At 45.1% G+C, this 11,945-nt stretch overlaps 1 pseudogene; it reads right to left on the bottom strand.

The window, feature by feature from the left end:
• Positions 1-4,821, bottom strand: part of LOC123752620 (large subunit ribosomal RNA) — a 6,889-nt pseudogene extending 2,068 nt beyond the window's left edge.
• Positions 4,822-11,945: the final 7,124 nt, after the last annotated feature.

Genomic DNA, 11,945 nt, shown 5'->3' on the forward strand with positions numbered 1-11,945 from the left:
AATGTCCCTCCATCTGGTATACGGACTTCGCGCTCCACCTCAAAGCCTCTTTGCTGCAGGCGGCCAGCTACGAACCGGGTGATGTCGTCGTGACGTTTCACCCGAGCCCCGTGTGTCTTGTGGCAAGCCTGGGATATGTGGCCCAGGGTTCCTGGTTTCTGACAAGCATCACAGAGACCAGAAACCTCGGGTCTATCCCTGGCTGCCCTAGACGGCGTGGCTACAGCGTTTGCCCTGATTTGGATGGCGTGAGCAAAATCTCCTCCGCTTAGCAGACGGGTGCCGGACGCAACCCACTTGTGACAGGATGGGACCTCACAAGAGGAAGCGAGGCCAGCGCCATCGACCATGCTGTACAGTTTTGCCTTCCATCTCCTAGCGCACTCGGTCGTCCTGCTGGAAGGCGTTCCAGCGGCCGTGGTCGGGTCTACCCATCGACGCATTCTCGCTTGGAATGCGGGTAGGAGAGCCGCTGCCACCACCACTGGGTCCGCAGACCCTGCTAGCGCCCCGAGCCGCTTGTTCTTTTGTAGCCGGATTGATGTGGCAAAGTCGGGTATCCTTAGTCCACCGTCCTTTACGTCGGCGTGGATACAGGCGTTAGGAGTATCATGGGGCAGCCGCAGCCAGCCACGAGTGGCGTGTCGCAGCCGCCGGTCCAGCCTCGCTAACTCCGTTTTAGCCACGTGTCCGAGGACAAGGCGGTGGTTCATCTTGGGGATTAGGTGGTGCTTCAGTAGGTATAGCCTCTGTTGGTGTTTGAGCCGCGCCTTGGTGATATTGGTCAGGCCGCCCTCAAACAGGGAACCATAGGATAAGCGTCTGCCCCCGGCCCCGATCAGTATCCCTAAGTACTTGTACTCGTCCGCCACACTCATAGTACCAATAGCATCGTCTCCGACGTAGTATGCCTTCCTGGTGGGGACATGCCATGTCTTACGATGCGCATCGATCGCTATGCTCAACGTCCGGCACTTCGCAGCGTTTACTTTGAGACCAGAGCCGCGCAGCGTGTGGCAAATACTGGTTATGAGTGTCTGTAGTCCGGCAGCTGTTTCTGCTGCCACAACCAGGTCGTCGGCGAAAGCCAGCGCTGATACCTTTTCACCTCCCAGGCCGACCCCTAGCCCCAAGTCCTTAGCCCTAGTAATTGCCTCATCAATTATTAGGTTGAAGAGAAATGGAGACAGGGGGTCACCCTGTTTCACCCCCCTAGTGATCAGGATGTCCTTCGACTTCTCCCCTTGGCTGATTATTATGGTTGAGGACCGGTCATAGCCCGACATTATATATGTCCTTAAAGGCTTTGGAATGCCTTTACGTTTCATGGCCCGATGGATGGCCGGATGGGAGACGCTATCGAAAGCCTTCTCCATATCCAGAAACGCCAGGTGCGTGTTGTGTTTGAGCGCACGAGACTCATCAAGGAGGGCATCCAGGATCACCAGGTTTTCAGGGCATCTGTCAACGGGGACGAAGGCCTTCTGCCGCCTGTCTATCCTGACTGCCTCGGAGAGTCTGCTGCTCAGAATTCTACCATGGTTTCCTTCCAAGCAGCTTCCGGGGGGGGTCCCGTCAGGGGGGGCATGTCGGGATCAGCGCCATCGGGGGGGCATGTCGGGATCAGCGCCATCGGGGGCGCCCACCGCCGCCCTAATGTTGCCTCTCTGTCCACGGTTCCTCAACGTGCTAGGCTGTTCGTCCTCCCTGTCTGAGTTAGACAGTGAAGACTCTGAGCCCTCGCCCTCCGCTCGGTTTCTGTATTCTGCCACCAATTCTCTGTACTCGATCCGTTTCCTTTAGCTCTTACTGGACTCAAGAGTTCGCGAGGAAAAGCGCTGTTGCAGCCGCTACGAGTGTCATAGTTACTCCCGCCGTTTACCCGCGCTTCTTTGAATTTCTTCACTTTGACATTCAGAGCACTGGGCAGAAATCACATTGCGTCAACATCTATCTCTGACCATCGCAATGCTTTGTTTTAATTAGACAGTCGGATTCCCCTGATCCGTGCCAGTTCTGAGTTGATCGCTGGGCGCCAGCCGAAGTGGGTTTGGAGTGAACCGGGACGACGCCTTGCACCCACCTCCTCCAAATAGAAGGGGGACGGGCACGCCGCGTCGCTCGAGAACACGTCCACACAGCCTAGCGCGTTCCATGGAAGGGACGGAGATACGCCGGTCCGAGCTCGGTTCAGGACAGCTGGCCCGACAGAGCGGACGTCCCCGACCTTCACCTCGCCCAGTCCTGCGCCCGAACCCAGGCCCGCTTCCTGCACAGGCCCGACTGGCCCAATCCTCAGAGCCAATCCTTATCCCGAAGTTACGGATCTAATTTGCCAACTTCCCTTACCTACATTAGTCTATCGACCAGAGGCTGCTTACCTTGGAGACCGGCTGTGGATATGGGTACGCACTGGCCCGAAACTAGGCATTGCGGGCATGGAGACCCGCGCTGCCCCAGTTACCTCCCTCGCATGTTTTATGGACCGGCGGTGGCACGCGGGACGCTGCAAGAACCGCGGCGCTCTATGGCAGACCGTGTTACCAATACCCTTCCTCTCTGCGAATGGCTTCCAGGGTCTTCCAGCGCCTTAAACAGAAAAGAAAACTCTTTCCCGGACCACCGCCGGCGGACGCGAGCTGGTTCCCGTTACCGGGGTCCTGCACAGGGCAGCATTCCAACGCCCGAGGGCGAAGGCGCTTGCACGTGCTCCGTAACCGGTCCTGGTTATGGAATAAGGACCGTATTCCCTTTCGCCACTGATCCCCGGGCAGCTTATTGTACTCGGCACGTCCTTGTACCAAAAAAAAAAAAACATTTCTGGCTCGCATTGGCCGTTGCCGCTAGCGTGGGAATCAGGCCTTAGCCTTGGGCTTAGGAGCGACTAACCCATGTCCAACTGATGTTCACATGGAACCCTTCCCCACTTCGGTCTTCAAGGGAGTCTCTCTCGAGTATTTGCTACTACCACCAAGATCTGCACCAGTGGCAGCTCCAGGCCGGCTCACGCTGGATCCCTTCAGCGCTCACCACTGCGACCCTCCTACTCGCCGGGGCTTCGAGACCTGCGCTCTTCATCGCTGGCCGCTAGTGCCCCAGCGGTCGAGTATCGGGAGAAGGCTTGAGCGCCAACCATTTTAAGGGCTAGTTGCTTCGGCAGGAGACTTGTTACACACTCCTTAGTGGATTCCGACTTCCTTGGCCACCGTCCTGCTGTCTATAGCAACCAACGCCTTTCGATGGGATCTGAATGAGCATTCATTTAGGCCCCTTAACTTGACGTTTGGTTCATCCCACAGCGCCAGTTCTGCTTACCAAAAATGGCCCACTAGATACTCAGATTAGTCGCCGAAGCTTCAGCGTTCAAGCAAGCTCGGCATCTCACCCATTTAAAGTTTGAGAATAGGTTGAGGACGTTTCGTCCCCAAGGCCTCTAATCATTCGCTTTACTGGATGAAATTCATCCCACGAGTTCCAGCTATCCTGAGGGAAACTTCGGAGGGAACCAGCTACTAGATGGTTCGATTAGTCTTTCGCCCCTATACCCAGCTCCGACGATCGATTTGCAGGTTAGAATCGCTACGGACCTCCACCAGAGTTTCCTCTGGCTTCATCCTGGCCAGGCATAGTTCACCATCTTTCGGGTCCCAACATGTCTGCTCATGGTACTTGCCGACTGCACGCATGACCCGCTGATCGACCCTGGAGCCTCACAGCAAAGTGACAGTCTCGCGGCGTCCTGGCAAGTCCCGGGCCTGCGCCCCCCTGCAACAGCAGGCTCTTTTTTATGGACACCATCGCACCCCGCCTCCCCCCGAGCCCCGCAGCAGCGGCCGGGGAAAATAGCTCACTCGGCTTACCGAGACGCGGGAGAGAGGCGAGGGCAACCGGTGAGGGATTGGCCCTGAGTCCGGCTGCCACACGAGGCGACAGCCGAACCCGTGTCACTTTCATTACACCTCTGGGTTTAGTGCGCCCACTGACTCGCACACATGTTAGACTCCTTGGTCCGTGTTTCAAAACGGGTTGGGTGGATCACCGACCTTTTGCACGCCGCGAGAGCGTGCCCCCCACGAATGGGAGGGGCTCGTCTCTACGACCGTCGCAGGGCAGCCAGGACACCGGCGGTTTCACCCACCGAACAAGAGGAGAAGCCGAAGCCGCATCCCCAGCCGGTAGGGTACCAATCCGTCCGGGCCTTCGACGTCCCCAAAAGCAACGGGTCGCGGCGACCTACTGTGAGGCGAAATACGCCCGCCGATGCTGGCGTGGGTGGAGGCATGCCCAAGTATTCCTGGGTCGCTTTGTTACGTCCCCACCCAGCCGACAGCCGATGAGCTGAATCCCCCAGTTCGACCTTCGAGGTTCCACCCATTTGGCTCTTAACGGTTTCACGTACTCTTGAACTCTCTCTTCAAAGTTCTTTTCAACTTTCCCTCACAGTACTTGTCCCCTATCGGTCTCGTGGTCATATTTAGCCTTAGATGGAGTTTACCACCTGCTTTGGGCTGCATTATTAAGCAACCCGACTCTACAGAGAGGCCCTTTCCGACCGCCCCATCTATGCCCTCGCGGGCGCCGCCACACGGGCCTGTCACCGTCCATGGGTAGTGGCCGCTTTCAAGCTTGACTTAGGCGGTATGGGACGGCGTGCCGGACCCTCCGAAACGCAACACCCCTTGTGCCGGTTAAGACACGAGGTTATGCGCTGGGCTCTTCCCCGTTCAGTCGCCCTTACTAAGGGAATCCCTGTTGGTTTCTTTTCCTCCGCTTATTAATATGCTTAAATTTGGCGGGTAGGTCTCTCCTGACACGAGGTCGACGGTGGGTTTTATCGTGCGCTGGTGGTTTAAAATTTTATTTGATCATCGATCATCGCTCGAGGGACGACACGACCGTTTCGGCGCACACACACAGTCACACACTAATTTGATCAATCAAGGACGCTTACCCGTCGGCGAGCACTCTGGCTACGCCTTTTGCTGAGGGGCAAAGCACAGCACGGGAGCAGCACCTCCTCCGTCATGACGACAGGCGGTCGCTCCCTCGCACCACACCAGCAACAAACACAGCGGCTGCTGATGATGATGCCACGGCTGTTACTGTCCCCCAGCCAACGCACTGAAAATCCGAATTTGGCCGTCTGACGACCCAGCAAACCCAAATCATCTAGGAAACGTTCGTCTATCTCTTCCCATAGGTGTGGGAATGATTTGCATTGAGAATGGTGCAGGAGAGCCTTTGAGAAACTTTTAATAAAAAAATCCAGACACAAAGGTTTTATTTTAAATTGTTTTTCTACAACTATTTTGTTCCTAATGTAAAATAAATAGTTTTTACATGTTTAAATATAAAATTTATAGTGTTTTTTGTAAAATTCACTAATAAATTGTGAATGATATATATTGGCTGAGTGAAACCTTTAAAATCTATTTAGTTATAATATGATCAGAAAAAAGTAGTTTTCCAAATTTTCTAAAAATCGCTTTTTTTAACACAATTTGACTCCTTATGCATTCTACTAAGCACTAATATCATATTTAAATATATAATTTATGTATTATTCCCTAAAATAATTTATATAAATTATAAAAGTTGCTGGAAAGTGGTGTGAAAGAATCTGAAAACGTTTTGTTGTTTTATATATTGGCATGTTCTTATTAACTATGTCTCAAGTGCACAGTTTATCAAACAAGAAGATTAACATTCGTCAACCCTTAAAATCTTATATGTTATCTTGCTGGGTGAATGGGTGAATCTTTAAGAACAGCTAGTATCTATATGACAAATGGTGTTTTCCCTAACTAAAACAATGTAGGGTTTATTATTCTACACATATTTTTAATGACTCTTAGATGTTAACATTCTCTGAAGTATAATTGTGAAGGCTGTGTCCATCACTCTCACCACAGATTCTTAAACTCCTCTCTGCAGGTTCAACTATAATTAATTTCCATTCTGAATCTCCATGGACATTTGTATCCAAAATGAAACCAATGTAGTTTCAAATAAGGCAAATACATGAGTTTATGAAAATTCGTTTTCTGTAATATAACCTTTGTTCTCATGTTCTTAATTACAGTTTCTATGCAGGCGATGAGTACTCACAATACCTTAAGTGTCAAAACAAAAATGTGTATACTCTTTTTACTCTCCTGACCTTAGTTCTCGAGCTACGTATTTCATTTTGGTACCAACGTGTTTGCAATAAAATTCTCTAGAAGAACATTAGTAAAAATGGTCACGAAAAGTATATGGATACCAGCACCAAATAAATAACTACGTAGATGACTCGCCGTGAGCGCCCAACAGCAACAAAATGTTTTTACTTTTGGGATTGTTATCACTTCCACACTTGCTCTACAGCGTTAATTTTGGTATCAATGGACTCGCAATGAAATTGCCAACACGGTGATATGAATATAAACGTAGAATAATGGTCGTGGCCCACCCGCAAGAGTGTAGGAAGTGGCGGAACTGTTACCCAGTATTGGTGATGCGACAACACATGTTCCATACAGCGCTTTGAAAGTTTCTAATTATTTCACTCTCCTGACATTATTAGGCTATGTACATCATTCATTTTTGTGCCAATGTGTTCGCAATAGAATGTTCTATGAGCCCGTAGGTAAAAAAGAGCAACAAAGCGTAAGATAGAATAGCACCAAATATAAAACAACGCTGGAACATGTCAGTGAGTGTCAAACACACACGAAATGTTTTTACTGTTGTTGTTTGTTATGTTATCTGTTATAGATAGGAGCTGCCTGGTATGGGCCAATAGGCCTTCTGCAGTTACCTTTGTTCTTATGTTTTTGCCCTGTAACCTAAATGGTTACAGAACATAAGAACAAAGGCAACTGCAGAAGGCCTACTGGCCCATACGAGGCAGCTCCTACTTATAACCACCCAATCCCACTCATATACTTGTCCAACCCGCGCTTGAAACAATCGAGGGCCCCACCTCCAGCACGTTACGCGGTAATTGGTTCCACAAATCAACAACCCTGTTACTGAACCAGTAGTTACCCAAGTCTTTCCTAAATCTAAACTTATCCAATTTATACCCATTGTTTCGTGTTCTGTCTTGTGTTGATACTTTTAATACCCTATTAATATCCCCTTTGTTATGTCCATTCACCCACTTGTAAACCTCTATCATGTCCCCCCTAACTCTTCGCCTTTCCAGTGAATGCAACTTAAGCTTTGTTAATCTTTCTTCATATGAAAGATTTCTAATTTGGGGAATTAACTTAGTCATCCTACGCTGGACACGTTCAAGTGAATTTATATCCATTCTATAATATGGCGACCAAAACTGAACTGCATAATCTAAATGGGGCCTAACTAGAGCAAGATATAGCTTGAGAACCACACCAGGTGTCTTGTTACTAATGCTGCGATTAATAAATCCAAGTGTCCGATTTGCCTTATTACGAACATTTATGCATTGATCCTTTTGTTTTAAATTCTTACTAATCATAACTCCCAGACCCCTTTCGCAATCCGACTTCGCAATCTCAATACCATCTAGCTCGTATCTTGTAACTCTATCATCATTACCTAACCTCAACGAAGAGAAAGGAAGCGCAGGCCCCTCAGAAAGTAAAGGAAGTACCTAAGCAAACATTAGTTGTGGGAGATTCCCAGATAAGGTATTTGGATAGAACGTTTTGTGCTAGAGATAGGGGAAACAGGTTAAGGGTTTGCTATCCCGGAGCTGGCATTGGTGATATTATAAACAACATGAATGATATTATGGCTGGTAATGGGAACAATCCCATTATTTGCATTAGCATGGGAGGAAATGATGTTGGTCGAGTCAGGAGTGAGGAACTGATTCAGAGGTATAAAACAGCCATAGAGTTAGTTAGGAGCAAGGGAGGAATCCCGATCATATGTGGCATTCTTCCAAGAAAGGGAGTGGGAAATGAATGGATATCGAGGGCACTTGGTGTCAATTGCCGGCTGGAAAGATATTGCAAATCAAATGCAATATCTTTCATAGACAACTGGGAACACTTCTATGGAAGAAATGAAATGTATGCTCGTGATGGGGTGCATCTATCAAGAGCTGGGGTTGTTGCTGTTGCGAACTCGCTAGAAGAAGTGGTTAGAGGTGTTTGTTTGGGTTTAAACTGTTAGTAGATAGAGGTATGGGAATTGATTTGGAGGAAGGAGGTAATAAAAGTATGTGTTTGTGGGAGAAAGGAATTGGCAAAACGATCAGGGAAAGAGAAGGTCCGCAAAATAACAATTCACTTAGGGTATATTACACTAACAGTAGAAGTCTAAGAAATAAAATTAACGAATTAAATGCTCTTGTCTGCACAGAAAAAATAGATATTATTGCACTTACCGAAACGTGGATGAATGTAGAAAATAGAGAACTATTAGCTGAATATCAAATATATGGATTTAAACTATTTCACACAGATAGATATATTAGACGAGGAGGTGGAGTAGCCATATATGTTAGGGACAATTTGAAATGTAGTCTCAAAGAGGGAATCAAAACAGAGCCACACACAGAAACTATTTGGATTGAATTAAACGAAAAAGCTAATAATATTATAATAGGAGTAATATATAGGCCACCAAATTTAGACAGAATGGAAGCAAAGCATCTATGGGATGAAATATCTAGAGCATCTAGATCTAACAGTATTTATGTCATGGGTGACTTTAATTTTAGCGGAATAAACTGGTTGAACAAAACAGGGAATAGTGAAGCAGAAGATTTTCTAGAATTAATTGACGATTGCTTTCTTACGCAACACATTAAGGAACCAACACGGGATAATAATATTTTAGATTTAGTGTTAACTAACAGGGAAACGCAAATTAATGACATCGAAATAGGGACTGAGCTAGGGAGCAGTGATCACAAAGAAATCAGATTTAGCATAGAATGGAATAGACCAGTAGGAGAAAATTCTGTTAAAGTGCCAGATTTTCGAAAAGCTGATTTTAATAGCCTAAGAAATTTTTTGGGTCAAATTGATTGGAAAGGCTTGGGTATGGGGTGTGGGCCGGTCTTGGAGCGAGACATGAACCCAGCGATAGGTGACTTAAATGGGGATTTCGATGTGGATTCAATATATAAATTATTTAAGAATATTCTAAACAAAGCACAGGAACGTAGTATACCATACAAATTGAATAGATCGTATACTAATGACCCAAAGTGGATAACAAAGAATTTGAAGAACCTTATAGGTAAAAAGAGAGCTTGGTACAAAAGGATTAAAGGATTAATTATGTGCTGATCATTTATCAGCACATAATGCTGATAAATGTAAAGTTCTGAGGTTAGGTAATGATGATAGAGTTACAAGATACGAGCTAGATGGTGTTGTGATTGCGAAGTCGGATTGCGAAAGGGATCTGGGAGTTATGATTAGTAAGAATTTAAAACAAAAGGATCAATGCATAAATGTTCGTAATAAGGCAAATCGGACACTTGGATTTATTAATCGCAGCGTTAGTAACAAGACACCTGGTGTGGTTCTCAAGCTATATCTTGCTCTAGTTAGGCCCCATTTAGATTATGCAGTTCAGTTTTGGTCGCCATATTATAGAATGGATATAAATTCACTTGAACGTGTCCAGCGTAGGATGACTAAGTTAATTCCCCAAATTAGAAATCTTTCATATGAAGAAAGATTAACAAAGCTTAAGTTGCATTCACTGGAAAGGCGAAGAGTTAGGGGTGACATGATAGAGGTTTACAAGTGGATAAATGGACATAACCGGGGGGATATTAATAGGGTATTAAAAGTATCAACACAGGACAGAACACGAAACAATGGATATAAATTGGATAAGTTTAGATTTAGGAAAGACTTGGGTAAATACTGGTTCAGTAACAGGGTTGTTGATTTGTGGAACCAATTGCCGCGTAACATTGTGGAGGTGGGGTCCCTCGATTGTTTCAAGCACGGGTTGGACAAGTATATGAGTGGGATTGGGTGGTTATAGAATAGGAGCTGCCTCGTATGGGCCAATAGGCCTTCTGCAGTTACCTTTGTTCTTCTTATGTTCTTATGTTCTCAGAACTTTACATTTATCAGCATTAAACTGCATCTGCCAATCCTTTGACCATTTCAAAACCCTATCTAGATCAACTTGAAGTGATAGTGAGTCCTCCTCCGAATTAATTTCCCTACCAATTTTCGTATCATCGGCAAATTTGCAAATGTTGCTACTCAAACCTGAATCTAAATCATTTATATATATTATAAACAACAGAGGTCCCAGGACAGAGCCTTGAGGCACTCCACTTACAACATTTTCCCACTCTGACTTGATTCCATTTATACTAACTCTCTGTTTCCTTTGGTATAGCCATGCCCTAATCCAGCTTAATATAGCACCCCCAATACCATGAGACTCTATTTTTTTAATCAGTCTTTCATGTGGCACTGTATCAAAAGCTTTGCTAAAGTCAAGGTACATAACATCACAATCCTTACCACTATCAACTATGCTAGAATAAAAAAATAACAAATTTGTTAAACATGAACAGCCATTTATAAAACCATGTTGCGACTCAATTATTAATTTATGTTTTTCAAGATGAAGACGAATTTTATTTGCTATTATAGATTCGAGTAACTTTCCCACAATAGACGTTAGGCTAATTGGTCGATAGTTAGACGCAAGTGATCTATCTCCTTTCTTAAAAACTGGTATCACATTAGCAACTTTCCAAAACTCTGGCACTCTGCCTGACTCTATTGATTTATTAAATATGGTTGACAGTGGGTCACAAAGCTCCTCTTTGCATTCTTTAAGCACCCTGGCAAACACTTCATCCGGCCCTGGGGATTTGTTTGGTTTGAGTTTTACTATTTGTTTAAGAACATCCTCCCTGGTAACTGCTAAACTCGTCAACCTGTCCTCGTCCCCACCCACATAGACTTGTTCGGCTGAAGGCATATTGTTAAGTTCCTCTTTAGTAAATACAGATACAAAATATTTATTAAAAATACTACTCATCTCTTCATCACTATCTGTTATTTGACCTGTCTCAGTTTTTAATGGACCTATCCTTTCCCTAGTCTTAGTACGATATAAGTGAAAAAACCCTTTTGGATTTGTCTTTGCTTGCCCTGCTATGCGAACTTCATAGTTTCTTTTTGCTTTCCTTATCTCTTTTTTAACATTTCTAACCAGTTGTAGGAATTCTTGTTCTAAAGTGACCTCCCCATTTTTAATCCTTTTGTACCAAGCTCTCTTTTTACCTATAAGGTTCTTCAAATTCTTTGTTATCCACTTTGGGTCATTAGTATTCGATCTATTCAATTTGTATGGTATACTACGTTCCTGTGCTTTGTTTAGAATATTACAGAGGCACATATATGGGCTTAGGGACTGAACCCCACAATACATTTAGCTAAGCTGGTTACAATCTTAATAATATATTTACAAAATTCAGTATAAGTCGTCACATTATCAATGGGTTCGAGATCAACCACAATTTCCTGAATGGATATAACAAAGGGGATATTAATAGGGTATTAAAATTGTCAACACAAGATAGAACACAAAACAATGGGTATAAATTGGATAAGTTTAGATTTAGGAAAGACTTGGGTAAATACTGGGTCAGTAACAGGGTTGTTGATTTGTGGAATTTATCTTAACTTATAAATTTATCTTTATTTATCTTAAACTGGTTAGGTTAGGTTGTTATCCCCTATCGTTTATGAGAAAAAAAATGACTAATACGTTCGGCGAATGACTTTGACTTCGTTCATGGCATCGTATTTTCCATAATATATAAGGGGCTGACAATGCATTTATATTATTTTGTATAAATAATTTTGAAATTTCATGTACCCTAAAAATAGTAAAATAAAGAATAAGAATAATTAAACAATTGTTGTAGTAAATTGTCACACGTTCATCATACGCAAACGAACACATAGTTTGGAGCGTCA

Source organism: Procambarus clarkii, chromosome 53 (genome assembly GCF_040958095.1).
Source record: "Procambarus clarkii isolate CNS0578487 chromosome 53, FALCON_Pclarkii_2.0, whole genome shotgun sequence".
Taxonomy (NCBI): Eukaryota; Metazoa; Arthropoda; class Malacostraca; order Decapoda; family Cambaridae; genus Procambarus; species Procambarus clarkii.